This window comes from Panthera onca, chromosome C2, assembly GCF_046562875.1.
Source record: "Panthera onca isolate mPanOnc1 chromosome C2, mPanOnc1 haplotype 2, whole genome shotgun sequence".
Taxonomy (NCBI): Eukaryota; Metazoa; Chordata; class Mammalia; order Carnivora; family Felidae; genus Panthera; species Panthera onca.
Genome location: NC_138347.1, coordinates 130,059,590 through 130,077,586, shown reverse-complemented (window position 1 = coordinate 130,077,586; position 17,997 = coordinate 130,059,590). Strand labels below are relative to the sequence as shown.

The window sequence follows — 17,997 nt, the reverse complement described above, 5'->3', positions numbered from 1 at the left end:
AGAGAGACAGAGTACAAGTGGGGAGGGGCAGAGATAGAGGGAGACACAGAATCTGAAGCACGCTCCAGGCTCTGAGCTGTCAACACAGAGCCTGACGCAGGGCTCAAACTTACATACAGTGAGGTCATGACCTGAGCTGAAGTCCTACGCTTAACCCACTGAGCCACCCAGGCGCCCTGATATTTATTCATATTTATGCCACATTTACCCTTTCTGTTGCTCTTCATCCCTTGCTACATTCTCTGCTTCCATCTGGGGTCATTTTTATTCTCTTGAAAAACTCCCTTTAGTGTTTTCTTTTAGGGAAGGTCTGCTGGTGACAGATTTCTCCATTTTTGTTTGTCTTAAGACATCTTTATTTCATTCTCTTTTTTGAAGGATATTTTTATTGCATTATATTTTTATATAGTTTATTGAGTATACTGTATTTATTGGATGATAGGCTGGAAGCTTTTTCTTTCAGCATCTTAAATTTTGTTTCTTTCCATTGATTTCTACTTTCATTGCATATGTTTGGTAGTCAAATATAAGACTCATTACTGAGCCTTTGAAGATAATGCCTACCCTGTGTCTGCCCCACATGGCTGGTTTTTTATTTTCTCTTTATTTTTCACTTTCAGAAGTTTGGCTGTGGTTTTTTTTTTGCACACTGCTTGGGATTTTAGAGTTTCTTGAGCCTAAATCTTGATGGTGATCAGTTTTATAAATTCCCAGCCAGTCATTCTTTGATTCAAATATTGTTTTAAACAAATCAAATGTTGTTTGTTTGTTTGTTTGTTTCCAAATCTCTCTCTCTCTCGTTATTCTGGTTCTTTGATTAAATATATATTTGACCTTTTGACCTTATCTTATATGTCTTTTATCTGTTTTCTGCATTTTCCATTAAAATTTTTTTTTTAACATTTATTTATTGTTGAGAGACAGAGAGAGACAGAGTGTGAGCAGGGAAGGGGCAGAGAGAGAGGGAGACACAGAATCTGAAGCAAGTTCCAGGCTCTGGGCTGTCAACACAGAGCCTGATGTGGGGCTCAAACTCATGAACTGTGAGATCATGACCTGAGCTGAAGTCAGACACTTAACCGACTGAGCTACCCAGGCACCCCATTTTTAAAAAAATTTTTTAATGTTTATTTATTTTTGAGAGACAGAGAGCACGAGCGGGGAAGGGGCAGAGAGAGAGGGAGACACAGAATCCGAAGCAGGCTCCAGGCTCTGAGCTGTCAGTACAGAGCCCGATGTGGGGCTTGAACCCACAAGAACTGTGGGATCATGACCTGAGCCGAAGTCAGATGCTTAACCGACTGAGCCACCCAGGCACCCCTGCATTTTCCATTTTTTTAAATGCTCCCTGTTCTTCATTCTGGATATTTTATACTGAACACTTTTACTGATCTTCACAAATACTGAATTTAATCTGCCTTTAGAATCATCTATTGGCATATTTATTCATTTAGTTGTTTTTGCTTATTTCTACTAGAATCTTAACTCCTTCAGGTAGAGTCCAGTCCTTTTATAAAAGTCTCCATATTGTCATCTATTTTCTTGAACCTATTAGTCTCCTAGAAAACCCACTAGACCAAAAGAGTTTGGTAGGAAATAAATCTGCTGAAGGATGACTGCTGTCCTGGCCTATTAAATCTCATTTCTACAAGAGGGAACACTAAACACAAGATAGAAAGGTTAAAAAGCAATGAGAATTATATATAACAAAAGAGAGGATGAGCTGCATTTATGACACAAAATGGTTAAGAATTTAAATGCTGAATAAAACTTTAGTGATAATGTCAGCAAAACCCACCATAGTGTCTAATGTCGCACACCTAATGAACACTCAGTAAGTCTATCTAATGAATGTATTCTCTGGATGAGTAAATCAAGCCCAGATGACCTGCCCAGGAACCATTATGCAAGCATGGCTAAAATGGAGCTCAGTTCAGCAGAATGTCACAGAATCATCATCTCTATAAAGTATCTTCCATTGACACATATTCCTTTGTTTACTAGACTTTTTATTATAAAAATTTAAAACATATGTACAGTAAATGGAATATTTATATATGCAAAGTAATGAATCCCATGAAAATATCATCAAAGTTCAAAATTCTTCAACATTCTAATTATTATTTTGTGTAATTATTATTTCATTGGATTACCTACTCACCAACCCTCAATTTACAATTTTTTTCACAAAATTTTTGAGGTAGAACTTACAAACATTGAAAAGAAAAATCTAACTGTACAATGTTGGCAAGTAGATCCACTCATGTAACTGTACTGTTATGGACTGAATTGTGTTTCCTTAAGATTCAGTTTGAAGCCCTAACCCCCAATGTAACTGTATTTGGAGACAGGGCCCATGAGGAAATAGTAAAGGTAAAGTGAGAGCATCAGGCTGGGGCCTTAATCTGACAGGGTGTCCTTATACAGTAAGAGGAAGAGACACAGAGATGTCTCTTTGCACACAAAAAGGAAGGGCCATATGAGCACACAGCCAGATGGTAGCCACCTATAAGCCAAGAGAAGAGGCTTCAGAATGAGACCTAACTGGCAAGCACCTTGATCTTGGACTTCAGCTCCCAGAACTGTGAGAAATACATTTTTGTTGTTTAAGCCTCCCAATGTATGGTATTTTCTCATGACAGCCCTAGCAGATGAACACATACCCTAGAATGACAGAGAACATTCTTATCTACCCAGAAAATTTCCTCATCTTTCTTTCCAGACTATCCCTGATGCTCTTCTTCCTACTGTTGAGACAACCACTATTTTGATTTTTTTTAATTTTAATTTAATTTAATTTTTTTTTATTTTAGAGAGAGAAAATGCAAGCAGGGGAGAGCAGCAGAGGGAGAGATAATCTTAAGCAGGCTCCTTGGTATGGAGCCCGATGTAGGGCTCATTCCTATGACCCCAGGATCATGACTTGAGCCGAAATCAAGAGTTGGACACTCAACTGACTGAGCCAGCCAGGCGCCCCAGCGGTTTTATTTTTATTTTTTAAACTTATTTATTTTTGAGAGAGACAGAGACAGTGTGAGTGGGAGAGGGGCAGAGAGAAGTGACAAAGGATCCCAAGAGAATCCCATGAGATTATCACCTGAGCTGAAACCAAGAATTGGATGCTTAACCAAGTGAACCACCAAGTGCCCTTGATTTTTTTAACCTTATATTTATTTTGTCTGCTTAAGAAATTCATATAAATGAAATAATTCAGAATGTTGTCTTTTGGTGTTTTTTTGCTCAATATTATGTCTGTGAGACTCATCGGTGTTGTGTGAATATGTAGTTCATTCCTTCTCATTGTTCAGTAGGATTTGATTGCATGAATATATCACAGTTTATCTGTTCTCATGATGATGGACATTTGAGTTGATTCCCATTTTTGGCTATTGTGAATAGAGCTGCTATGTGCATTCTTATACAAGCCTTTTTATGGCATAAGTTTTGATTTCTCAGATAATGCTTAGGCATGGAATCGCTGAGTTAAAGAGTAAGTGTGTGTTTAACTTCATAAGAAACTGCCAAACCTTTTCCCAAAGTGGTTGTTACCATTTTATGTTCCTACTAGGGATGCTTAAGAGTCTGGTTGCCCTCCATCTTTGTCAGCATTTGGTGTTTTCAGTCTTTTTAATTTTAGCCATTCTCGTGTGTATGTAGTAGTATCTCATTGGGATTTTGGTTTACACATCCCTAATGATTAATAATGTGGAACACTTGTCTTATGTACTCATTGGCCATTTGTAATTTTCCTTTGTGAAGTATCTTCTGTAGATTTACCTTTTTTAATCATTTACTATTATTATTTTGTTGTTGTCATAATTCATTATATGTTCTAGATATAAGTTCTTTGTCAATCATAGGATTTATAGTTATTTGCCTATTTGTTTTCTTAATATTGTCTTTTGATGAGCACAAGTTTTAAATTTTGATGAAGTCTAATTCATCAACATTTTCTTCAGTAGTTATCACTTTTTGCATTCTGCCTAAGAAATCTTTGTCCACTCTCAGGTTGTGAAAATATTCTCCTATGTTTCTTGGAAAGGTTTATGGTTTTATTTTTATGTTGTGGTGTATGATCTGTCTTTTTTTAGGTCTTATTTATTTATTTATTTATTTATTTATTTATATTTTAGTTAATATACAGTGCAATATTGGTTTCAGGAGTAGAATTCAGTGACTCATCACTTACAAACAGCACCCACGTCACAAGTGCCCTCCTTACTACCCATCACCCATCTAGCCCCTCTGCCATTCACCTCCCTCCATCAACTCTCAGTTTGTTCTCTGTTGTTAAGAGTCTCTTGTGGTTTGTTTCCCTTTATTAACACACTTGAGGTCACACTGTATATTTACATTTTAACTTGTCCCCCTCCTTGTATTTCATCAGCTTTTCATAGATCATTCAAAATACTTTATGAATAATGTTAGGGGCTATATAATTTTCTGTATTGTGGGTGTTCCATAATTTATTTAACTACTTATGTTTGAACATTTACGTTGTTCTCTCTTTTTTTCTGTTATAAATAATATTTGTAATGGAAAAGGTAGGCTTTTTGCATATCTATGTGCATTTTGGATAATCTTTCTTTGCGTGCATTCCTAGAAGGGGAATTACTGGGCCCAGCAGTACAGAATATCTTTAAGACTCTTAATGCATATTATATTCCCAAAATGCTTTCTGGGAAAGAATGTGACAACTTAAATCCCCTCCGACAGCATATGAGGATAGCTATCTCACCATAGCCTCTCATAGAGTACTGTAAATCTTTTCCTTTGACATGTTAAGGAAGATAGTGTCAATTTGTATTTTTTATTAATGAGTTTGAATTTTTTTTTTAATTTTAAGTTTCCTTATTTTAATTCCAGTATAGGTAACGTGCAGTGTTATGTTAGTTTCAGGTGTACAATATAGTGATTTGTCAATTCTATACATTACTCAGTGCTCATCGTGATAAGTTTACTCTTAAAATGAGTGAACATTGAGTAGGGGGATGGGTTAAATGGGTGATGGGCATTAAGGAGGGCACTTGTTGGGATGAGCACTGGGTGTTACAAGTAAGTGATGAATCACTAAATTCTACTCCTGAAACCATTATTACACTACATGTTAACTAACTTGGATTTAAATTTTAAAAAACCCAGTAAAAAATAGATTTATTAAACTTGTTTTCCTTAATTTTGAATAGTCAATTCATATTCTATGCTCACTTATTTATGGTTTATCTATACGGCCTCTACCTTTATTTTCTATCAGTTTGTAACAGAAATGTATGTATTAAACCTGTTAATCTTTTGTTTTATTTTACTGTATGCTCATATTATTGTCAGTTTTTACTTGAGAATTTTGCTTATGATTTTTGATATTGTTAGTGATTCTAGCCAAAATTATTGCCAGTACTATAAAGATATTTAGGAATATACCAATTAAAAAATTTCAGGGGCACCTGGGTGGCTCAGTTGGTTGGGTGTCCGACTTAGTCTCAGGTCATGGTCTTGTGGTTCATTAGTTCAAGCCCCACGTCAGGCTCTGTGCTGACAGCTCCTGCTTCAGATTCTGTGTGTGTGTGTGTGTGTGTGTGTGTGTGTGTCTCTCTGCCCCACCCCTGCATGTAATTTGTGTCTCTCTCTCTCCTTCTCTAAAATAAATAAACATTAAAAAAATTTTTTTTTAAATTTCAGAGGCAGGGGGAAGGTAGTAGGAGTGAGCTAAGCATAGTGGCTTTCACTGGGATGGCAGAGTAAGGACTTTCATATTTGACACACTCAGAGATTACTAGGTATTCATGAATAGGTCCCATGTTTTATCTTCTGCTTGTTTCCCCATGTATAAAATACAGCTAACACTACATACCTTATGAATTAATACTAAAAATTTATGTGAGTTCTGGATGATTGCACAGGATAATTAAATGCAAAGTATTACACCTATAAGCTATTTTAGCTTGCACATTGTGTGCTAAGTAGAGACCCATTTTCTTTTTTTCATATATTTGTAGGAGATAAAAATGTCATAAAAATGCATGTATCATTTCACTTTTATGACAAAAGTAAATTTATTATATTTAAGATAAACAGCTCCCTAAAAGGAAAGATGTGTCGTTGGTAGAAGATTCAATTACCATTATATGTAATACCCTAGGAAAATTGAGGAAGAAAGAAAAGTCTTAATGAATAGAATGCATTCTAAAGACATGGTTTGTATCAGGCACAGCTCTGCTTTCTGATGTCTTACCATGTGCAGCTACTCCCCTTGGTAGGTAATACCAGAATTCACTGATATTCATTATGGATTCAAACCATCTTATTTATATCCAATTGCCTCCTTTATATTATGTAATTATAGTCTCATGGAGTTACAGACCTGGAAGATTGGAAGACTATCTTGTCTAGTTTTGTTGTTGTAAGAACTGAGGACTAAGGAGTTTTAGTATTTTCTCAAGAACTAGTATTTCCTAAAAACTAAATCTAGAGCCTAGATGAGACCTAAAATCTTTTGCTTCTACTCTGGAGTTTTCCATAACTCTATATTGAGTAAAGGAAGTTAGTAAGTAAATTTTTAAGTTTTTTAAAAAATGTGTTTATTTTGAGAGACACAGAGACAGTGCAAGTGGGGGAGGAGCAGAGAAGAGAGGTTGAGAGAGAATCCCAAGCAGGCTCCACACTGCCAATGCAGAGCCCAACATGGGGCTTGAACTCACAAAGCTGTGAGATCATGACCTGAGCCAAAACCCAGATCCGGTGCTCAACCAACTGAGCCATCCAGGCGTTCCAGTAAGTAAATTTTTAAAAGTACAGCTACCTCAAAATGAAAAAATAGGGCATTGAAAAATTTGTACTTTTTAGCTTAAGGTTCACTTGTCCAAGAGCCACTTGTTTTCTCGTTCTAAAGCAATGATTTTATTATGTTCTAATATAATAGGAAAGAAACTACCAAACTCAACATGTAGAAAATAATGTGTTTAAAAAGAGATGCAAAGGGGTGCCTGGCTGGCTCAGTTGGTAAGAACATGGGGCTCTTGATCTTGGGGTTGTGAGTTCAAGCCCCATGGTAGGGTGTAGAGCCTACTTAAAGAAAGAGGTGCAAATTACGACTTTCAGACAGTTTGCCCTTTGCTTATAGAATGGATTCTGCTTTATAAGGCTCACTCCCAGATGTCAGAAAGCAAATTTTTTGGAAGTATTTTCCACTTGCTGCTTAAGAAAAATGTCTACCTCTGAAAACCTCTTTTAAATTTACTTCAGAGGAAAAAATATCTGCTGCGAAGACTCTTCAGCTTATTTGTGAAAAATGAATTGTCATTTCATTTTAGAACAAGGTAAACAAAGCCATAAAAAGCATTGCTCAGAACTGTCAGAGATGCATACGGCTTTTAAATCAGAAGGAAAGCTCAGTGCTGTGCTTTAAACCAGTGCTTTGTTGTGGCAAACTAAGTAGTTGAAATGATGAATTAAAAAAAAAAAATTCTAGTGTTACAGTGATAAACATGCTATCTACACTCTTGTTAACTACTGCAGAGCATGACAAATGGAACTGATCCCCTGACCTTTGCAGAATGAACTCCTTTCTGTAGGCTATGCGGAAAGCTTGTTATTATCTAGATTTATTTTAAGTTAGATGGACTGTTGTTTGGACAAAATGTAGTTCCAGTAGTTGTCAGTAAAAAACGGACCCAACTAGATGCTATTAATTTAGTTACTTCCCTTGCAAACATATTTCATGTGCACATGAGTATCTATATGGACATCCTGGAAGACAAGGGAGTCTGAAGCTTTTTGAGAATATTTCTGAAAATTAATCAGAAAGTAAGATATTGAATACAGGATTTTTTTTTAATGTCTATTTATTTTTGAGCAAGACAGAGACAATGCGAGTAGGTTAGGGGCAGAGAGAGCGGGAGACACAGAATCCGAAGCAGGCTCCAGGCTCCGAGCTGTCAGCACAGAGCCTGTTTTGGGGCCCGAGCTCACAGAACTATGAGATCATGACCTGAGCCGAAGTCAGACGCTCAACCGACTGAGACACCCAGGAGCCGCAATACAGGATTTTTTAAAGTTTGTTTGTTTGTTTGTTTGTTTATTGCCCTAGCAGAGGACAGGCAGAGACAAAGGGAGAGAGAGAATCCAAAGCAGGTTCCCTGCTGTCAGCATAGAGCCTCAGGTGGGGCTCAAACCTATGAACTGAGGAGAGAACCTGACCTGAAATGAAATCAAGAGTTGGATGCTTAACTGACTGAGCCACCCAGGTGCCCCTTGAATACAGGATTTAAAAAATGTTTATATATTTATTTTGAGAGGGGGCAGGGAGGGGCAGAGTGAGAGAGAATCCCAAGCAGAGTCTGTGCCTTCAGTGCTGAACCAACACAGGGCTCGATCTTACAAATCATGAGATCATGACCTGAGCCAAAACCAAGAGTCAGACACTTAACCAACTGAGCCACCCAGGGGCCCAATTGTTTTTTTGAAGATGGGATTTTTGATGTACAGTCAATATATTTAACTTGGTGGGCCCAGCTCAGCAAAGTTGCCCGTTTTTTCCTGTCACACTCTTCTACAGAACATTAAAGTATTTTAATTAGATGTTCCCAGAATAAACTTTAGTTCCAATACTTGGAGTCACTTATTCTGTTTTACTGAATTAAGTGTCTATTGTGTGTGTTTTGAAAACTTGAACCAGTGACTGTACTAATGATTTGGTGTAGGCTTTTTAAGTGTAAGCCCATTTCAGAAGTGAATAAGCTTGGCTGTGGAGGAAGAGTATTGAGCTTCTTAGCAGATTGCAAGGGCTGATGGTAGAGTGCTGGACCTCTAGAATTCAGTTTCTGGTGCCAGGTTCAGAGCTCTCTGAACCTATGCTAAGAAAGAGTTCCATCTGTAGAAGCACTGGGAAAAGGTAAAGCTTGGTGTTTTCATTTTGTCACATTTTTCTTAATGAAAATGGAAATAGAGATGTTGTTAAATAACTACATTTACCAAACAGTTCTTTTTTTGGGGATTTAACTCAGCAGGGAATCTATTATAGTTTCCCCTTTCTAGGTCAAAAAGAAATATTCCAACAGCGCTCAGGAGATTTTGAAGTATGCATCACAACTCCCAAAAGGAATTATAAAATCAGAAGTGGGATTGCTTAACTAATGATTAGAGTGAAGAAATGCTGCTCCTATTCTAACAAGCTTTGGTATTAACTTGACATGTGTCTCACTTAGGTCGGTAGAGTCGGTGCTGCAGAATTAGTTTTTGGCAATATGCTCTATGATGCTTAAAGGAAAGATTGGTGTTGACTGTGTCGAGAGCAGCATCAAGGGTCTTGCTGGCATAGAGCCGTAGGGTGGAATGAGGACACATATGCTCTGTGGGGATAAAGATGGTCCCTGACAAATATTGAAATAATGTGACCGCTACATGGTAATTACTTTGCAATTTTTGCCTCTGAATGGAGCTTCTTGTTAAACAAGAAAAGACAAAATATCCAAACATGAAACTGCTTAAGAATTTAACTAAAACTCCAGTGAGAAGTAGAAACACAAGCAGGATGACAATGATTATTCAGAGTAGTGACTGTCACCCAGTTTCCTGATGATTATGTCTATTCATGTTGAAGTTCATGTTGAAGGAGATTTCATGCTGAAGGATATTTGTGCTCCTTGAAATACAGCAACCAGGAAAGACCACTCCATTGGATCCAGCTCTAATCATTTCTAGAACATTAATCACAGACCAAGTCAAACATTTATTCACAGCAAACTATTAATTGATATTTTCTACAGGATTACTTTTTTGAGCTTTTTAATTATATATATATATACATATATATATATGTATACACATATATATATGTATATATATATATGTATATACATATATATATACGTATATATATATGTATACACATATATATGTATATATATATATGTATATACATATATATATACGTATATATATATGTATATACATATATACACACACACACACACACACACACACACACACATATACATATATGTATGAAATAAATAGAAATCTTTATTTGGGATAGAAAGGATGATATATTAGTCAACATCTCATTTGTTCTACAGTTATTTCCTTCTTTGAGTCCGTGTTTTAGGTCACCATGCATATGTGGGTAAATTCAATCAATAATCAACAGTTTAGTTTTTTCCTGTAGTAATTGTTCCATTTAAGACTAATGTTTTATTTAACCAAGGTTAGTATTATTACCCTTAATGGATATGTATGACATTGAGCAATTTGTTTAACCCTATTAAGCTTTAGAATTTTTTCAGTTATAAAAGGGATGAAAAAATACTAACAAATATAGTCGGCCTCACAAAGTTGTACTGGGTGGTAGGAGATAGTATCCATGAAGTGTTAAACACAGGACTGGCACATAATAAACATTCAATAAATGAATTATATTGGTATTATTAATGATGTAGTAAAACTGAGGATGTGTGTGTGTGTGTGTGTGCACGCGTGCACACATTTGAGTGTATGTGTGTTTTGCCTACAAAAGCTTGTTTGTCTATTTTTCCTTAGGTTTGGTGCTTTAAAACAAAACCTTTTGGAATTTCTAAAAACACATAAGGAACAGACTTCACTGAACAAACATTGTCTTTAGAATTACAGTAGTATGGAAGCATATTATGAATATTTAGTGTGGATTGTTTGAAAATAACAATGTGAGAACTTCTATTAAAAATCTTGGTTTGGGGGCACCTGGGTGGCTCAGTCTGTTAAGCATCCAACTTTGGCTCACATCATTATCTCATGGCTCATGAGTTTGAGCCCCATGTTGGGCTTTGTGCTGACAGCTTGGAGACTGAAGCCTGCTTTGGATTCTGTCTCCCTCTCCCTCTGTTCCTCCCCTGTTTGTGCTCTCTCTCTCTCTCTCAGATATAAGTAAAATTTTTTTTTAAATAAAAAAAGCCCTGCTCCAAAACATGAATAGAGGTCAACTAAAGCAGCTAGAATATATGACTCCATACCTGTTCTATTTTTAATGAGTTCTTAATATGGAAACCTTTGAAGGAGAGTTTCTTCTCCAACAGAAAATATGTATAGATATTACATTGGATTTAAAAATTATTTTTCTGTAGTGCCTGGCTAGCTTAGGTGGTGGAGCATGTGACTCTTGATCTTGGGGTTGTAAGTTTAAGCACCACTTTGGGTATAGAGATTACTTAAGAATAAAATCTTAAAAAAGAATAAAAATTCTCTTTTCTAAAATGATTCTTCTATGTTATCGCATTAGTAAGGTCTTCAAAAATACCTTTTTAAAAAAATTTCTAGCCTCAAATGATAAACACCATTTAAAAAATATTCCTTTTAGGGGCGCCTGGGTGGCTCAGCCAGGTAAGCAGCCAAGTTCAGCTCAGGTCATGATCTCGTGGTCTGTGAGTTCGAGCCCTGTGTCAGGCTCTGTGCTGACAGCTCAGAGCCTGGAGCCTGCTTTGGATTCTGTGTCTTCCTCTCTCTCTCTGCCGCTTCCCACTCAAGCTCTGTCTCTGTCTTAAAAATAAATAAATGTTAAAAAAGTTTTTTAAAAATTTCCTTTTATTGCAGTATAATTGACCTATAAAACATTATATTAGTTTCAGATGTAGTTTCAGATACAATGTAATGATTCAAAATTTGCATATTCTGTGACATGATCACCACAATAAGTCTAGTTAACATCCGTCATCATCCATAGTTACAGATTTTTTTCTTGTGTTGAAAAATTTAAAGATTTATTCTCTTAGGAACTTTCAAATATGTAATAAATACAGTTTTTATTTGTTGTTTGTTTCAATTTTTATTTAAATTTGAGTGAGTTAACATATAATGTGATATTAATTTCAGGACTAGAATTTAGTGATTCATCACTTACATATAATAGCCAGTGCTCATCCCACCAAGTGCCCTCCTTAATGCCCATCACCCAGGTAGCCCATCCCCCCACCCACCACCCTTCCAAGAACCCTCTGTTTGTTCGTTCTCTATAGTTAAGAGTCTCTTTTACGGTTTCTCTCTCTCTCTCTCTCTCTCTCTCTCTCTCTCTTCTTTCCCCTATGTTCATCTGTTTTGCTTCTTAAATTCCACATATGAATGAAATCATAAAGTATTTTTCTCTGGCTGACTTATTTTGTATTATGCTATATATATATAGAGCATAATACACTCTAGCTCAATCCACGTCATTACAAATGGTAACATTTCATTATTTTTTATGACTAATATTCCATTATATATAGGTAGATATAGATATAGGTATAGATATAGATATAGATACACACACACACCCCACATCTTCTTTATACATTCATCAGTTGATGGACATTTGGGCTCCTTCCATAATTTGACAATTGTTGATAATGCTGCTATAAACATTGGGGTGCATGTGCTCATTTGAATCAGTGCTTTTGTATCCTTTGGGTAATGCCTAGTAGTGCAATTGCTGGGTAGTTCTATTTTTAACCTTTTTTAAAAATTAAAAAAAAATTTATATTAGAGAGAGAGAGAGAGAGAGAGAAAGAGTGTGTGTGTTTGTCTGTGTGTGAATGGGAGAGAGGGGCAGAGGGAGAGAGAGTGCAAATCTCAAGCAGGTTCCGTGCTCAGTGCGGAGGATTATGACCTAAGTTGAAATCAAGTCAGATGCTCCACCCAGGCACCCCTATTTTTATCTTTTTGAGGAACCACGATACTGTTCTCCAGAGTGGTTGCCCAGGTTGCATTCCCACCAACAGTGTAAGAGAGTTCCCCTTTCTATTCATCCTTGCTAACATCTGTTGTTTCTTGTGTTGTTAATTTTAGTCATTCTAACAGGTGTGAGATGATATCTCATTGTAGTTTTGATTTGCGTTTTCCTGATGATGAATGATGTTGAACATCTTTTCATGTGTCTGTTAGCTATCTGTATGTCTTCTTTGGAAAAATGTCTATTCATGTCTCCTGGGTCTTGACTCTATTTTTTTTGTTTTTTTGGGTGTTCAGTTTGCTAAGTTCTTTATAGATTTTGGATACTAACCCCTTATCAGATATGTCATTTGCAAATACCTTCTCCCATTCCAGACATTCCCTTTTAGTTTTGTTGTGCAGAAGCTTTTTGTCTTGATGAAGTCCCCATAGTTCATTTTTGCTTTTGTTTCCCTTGCCTCTAGAGCCATGTCTAGTAAGAAGTTGCTATGGCTGATGTCAAGGAGGTTGCTGCCTGTGTTCTTCTCTACGATTTTGATGGTTTCCTATCTCACGTTCAGGTCTTTCATCTATTTTGAGTTTATTTTTGTATGTATAGTGTAAGAAAGTGGTCCAGATTCATCCTTTCCATGTTGCTGTCTAGTTTACCAACACCATTTGTTGAAGAGACTGTTTTTTCCCCTTTGGATATTCTTTCCTGCTTGGTCAAAGACTAGTTGACCCTAGTTGTGGGTCTGTTTCTGGATTTTCTATTCTATTCCATTGATCTGAGTGTCTGTTTTGTGCCAGTGCCTACTATCTTGATGACTACAGCTTTGTAATGTAGCTTGAAGTCTGAAATCGTGATGCCTCCAGCTTTGCTTTTCTTTTTCAAGATTGCTTTGGCTGTTTGGGGTCTTTTGTGGTTCCATACATATTTTAGGATTGTTTGTTTTAGCTCTGTGAAAAATGCTGGTGTAATTTTGATGGGGATTGCATTGAATGTGTAGATTGCTTTTGGTAGTATAGACATTTTAACAATACTTGTTCTTCTGATCCATGAGCACAGATAGAATGGTTTTCCATTTCTTTGTGTCATTTCAATTCCTTTCATATGTCTTCTCTAGTGTTCAGAGTACAGATCTTTTACCTCTTTGATAAGGTTTATTCCTAGGTATTTTATGGTTTTGGTGCAATTGTGAATGGGATCAATTCCTTGATTTCTTTTTCTGCTGCTTCATTATTGGTGTAGTCACCATGCTGTACATTATATCTTCATGACTTATTCATTTTAAAACTGGAAGTTTGTACCATTTGACAACCATCACCCATTTCCCACACCCTACCTGTGGCAACCACCAGTCTGTTCTCTGTATCTATGAACTTGGTTTTGTATTTGGGTTCAGCATAGAAGTAAGATCATACGGTGTGTGTCTTTCTTTGACTTACTTCACATAGCATAGTGCCTTCAAGTTGCATCCATGTTGTTGCAAATGGCAAGATTTCATTCTTGTCTTTACAACTGCATAATATTCCTGTGTGTGTATATCACGTTTTCTTTATCCATTCATCTATCTATCTTTATTTATTTATTTATTTATTTATTTATTTATTTATTTATATCTATCTATATAATTCTATATACATATTCTATATATATATATTCTATGTAGTCTGTATATATTCTATATATATAATATATATTTTAATTCTATATATATTATATATATTATTTTAATTCCATAGTTTTTAGTGTATAGATTTTTCATCTCTTTGGTTAGATTTATTCCTAGGTATTTTATGGGTTTGGGTGCAATTGAAAATGGGATCGATTCCTTGATTTTTCGTTCTGTTGCTTTATTGTTGGTGTATAGAAATGCAACCGATTTCTGTGCCTTGATTTTATAACTTGAGACTTTGCTGAATTCATGGGTCAGTTCTAGCAGCTTTTTGGTGGAAAGTTTTGGGTTTTCCATATACAGTATCATGTCATCTGCGAAGAGTGAAAGTTTGACCTCCTCCTGGCCGATTTGGATACCTTTTTATTTCTTTGTGTTGTCTGATTGCTGAGGCTAAGACTTCCAATACTATGTTGAATAACAGTGGCAAGAGTGGATATCTTTGTCTTATTCCTGACCTTAGGGGGAAAGCTCTCAGTTTTTCCCCATTGAGGATGATATTAGTGTTGGGTCTTTCATATATGGCTTTTATGATATAGAGGTATGATCCTTCTATCCCTACTTTCCTGAGAGTTTTTATTAGGAAAGGATGCTGTATTTCATCAAATGCTTTCTCTGCATCTATTGAGAGGATCACGTGGTTCTTGTCCTTACTTTTATTCATGTGATGAATCACATTGATTGTTGTGCAGATATTGAACCAGCCCTGCATCTCAGGTATAAATCCCACTTGGGTGTGGTGAGTAATTTTTTTAATGTATTGTTGGATCCGGTTGGCTAATACCTTGTTGAGGATTTTTACATCCATGTTCATCAGGAAAATTGGTCTATAGTTTTCCTTTTTAGTAGAGTCTTTGTCTGGTTTTGGAATCAAGGTAATGCTGGCTTCATAGAAAGAGTTAATAGGTGTTAATTCTTCCTTAAATGTTTGGTAGAATTCCCCTGGAAAGCCATCTGGCCCTGGACTCTTGTGTTTGGGGGAGACTTTTGATTACTAATTCGATTTCTTTATGGGTTATGAGTCTGTTCAAATTTTCTATTTCTTTCTGTTTTAGTTTTGGTAGTTTATATGTTTCTAGGAATTTGTCCTTTTCTTCCAGATAGCCCAATTTATTGGCATATAATTGCTCATAATATTCTCTTATTACTATTTGTATTTCTTATGTGTTGGTTGTGATCTCTCCTCTTTCACTCTTGATTTTATTTATTTGGGTCCTTCCTTTTTCTTTTTGATCAAACTGGCTAGTGGTTTATCAATTTTGTTAATTCTTTCAAAGAACCAGCTTCTGGTTTCATTGATCTGTTCTCCTGTTTTGTTTTGTTTTTTGTTTATTTCAATAGTATTGATTTCTGCTCTAATTGTTATTATTTCCTGTCTTCTGCTGGTACTGGGTTTTATTTGCTGTTCTTTTTCCAGCTCTTTAAGGTGTAAGGTTAGCTTGTGTATCTGAGACCTTTCTTCCTTCTTTAGGAAGGCCTGGATTGCTGTATACTTTCCTCTTATGACTGCTTTTGCTGCGTCCCAGAGGTTTGGGGCTGTGGTATTATCATTTTCATTGGCTTCCATGAATTTTTAAATTTCCTTTTTAACTTCTGGGTTAGGCCATTCATTCTTTAGTAGGTGTTCTTTAGTCTCCAAGTATGTACCTCTCCAAATTTTTTCTTGTGGCTAATTTCAAGTTTCATAGCGTTGTGGTCTGAAAATATGCACTGTAAGATCTCCATCTTTTTGTACTTGTTGAGGTCTGATTTGTGTCCCAGTATGTGATATTCTGGAGAACGTTCCATGTGCACTGGAGAAGAATGCATATTCTGCTGCTTTAGGATGAAATGTTCTGAATATACCTGTTAAGTCCATCTGCTCCATTGTGTCATTCAAAGCCATTGCTCCATTGTGTCATTCAAAGCCACTGTTACCTTGTTGATTTTCTGTTTAGATGATTGTCCACTGTTGTAAATGGGGTGTGGAAGTCCCCTACTATTATGGTGTTATTATCAATGAGTTTCTTTGTGATTAATTGATTTATATATTTGGGTGCTGCCACATTTGGAGTGTAAATGTTTACAATTGTTAGGTCTTCTTGGTGGATAGACCCCTTAATTATGATATAATGCCCTTCTTCATCTCTTGTCTTTATTTTAATGTCTAGACTATCTGATATAAGTATGGCTACTCCAGCTTTCTTTTCTCAATGATTAGCATGATAGATGATTCTCCATCCCCTTATTTTCAATCTGAAGGTGTCTTTAGGTCTAAAGTGGGTCTCTTATAACAGCATATAGATAGATCTTGTTTTCTTATCCATTCTGTTACCCTATGTCTTTTGATTCGACCATTTAGTCCATTGATGTTTAGAGTGAGTACCAAAAGATAAGAATTTATTGTAGAATTGGAGTTTCTGGTAGCATCGTTGATAGTCTTTGTTGCTTTTGGTCTTTTTTTTCCATCTTTTCTCCCCTCAGAGAGTCCCCCTTAAAATTTCATGCAAGGCTAGTTTAGTGGTCACAAACTCCTTTAATTTTTTTTTTTTTTTTGTCTGGGAAACTTTTTTTTTTTAAATACATGAAATTTATTGTCAGTTTGGTTTCCATACAATACCCAGTGCTCATCCCAAAAGGTGCCCTCCTCAATACCCATCACCCACCCTCCCCTCCCTCCCACCCCCCATCAGCCCTCAGTTTGTTCTCAGTTTTTAAGAGTCTCTTATGCTTTGGCTCTCTCCCACTCTAACCTCTTTTTTTTTTTTCTCCTTCCCCTCCTCCATGGGTTCCTGTTAAGTTCTCAGGATCCACATAAGAGTGAACACATATGGTATCTGTCTTTCTCTGTATGGCTTATTTCACTTAGCATAACACTCTCCAGTTCCATCCACGTTGCTATAAAGGGCCATATTTCATTCTTTCTCATTGCCACGTAGTACTCCATTGTGTATGTAAACCACAACTTCTTTATCCATTCATCAGTTGATGGACATTTCGGCTCTTTCCATAATTTGGCTATTGTTGAGAGTGCTGCTATAAACATTGGGGTACAAGTGCCCCTATGCATCAGTACTCCTGTATCCCTTGGGTAAATTCCTAGCAGTGCTACTGCTGGGTCATCGGGTAGGTCTATTTTTAATTTTCTGAGGAACCTCCACACTGTTTTCCAAAATGGCTGCACCAGTTTGCATTCCCACCAACAGTGCAAGAGGGTTCCCGTTTCTCCACATCCTTGCCAGCATCTACAGTCTCCTGATTTGTTCATTTTGGCCACTCTGACTGGCGTGAGGTGATATCTGAGTGTGGTTTTGATTTGTATTTCCCTGATGAGGAGCGACGTTGAGCATCTTTTCACGTGCCTGTTGGCCATCCGAATGTCTTCTTTAGAGAAGTGTCTATTCATGTTTTCTGCCCATTTCTTCACTGGATTATTTGATTTTTGGGTGTGGAGTTTGGTGAGCTCTTTATAGATTTTGGATACTAGCCCTTTGTCCGATATGTCATTTGCAAATATCTTTTTGTCTGGGAAACTTTTAATCTCTCCTTCTATTTTGAATGATAGCCTTGGTGGATAAAGAATTCTTGGCTGCATATTTTTCCGATTCAGCACATTGAATATATCCTTCCACTCCTTTCCAGCCTGCCATGTTTCTGTGGATAGGTCTGATGCAAACCTGATCTGTCT

The 17,997-nt window shown here is 36.5% G+C and overlaps 1 long non-coding RNA gene across 1 annotated transcript in view; it reads left to right on the top strand.

Moving 5' to 3' along the window:
* Positions 1–17,997, top strand: part of LOC144612786 (uncharacterized) — a 222,782-nt gene that overhangs the window by 22,162 nt on the left and 182,623 nt on the right. The gene's annotated exons all lie outside the window — the stretch shown is intronic.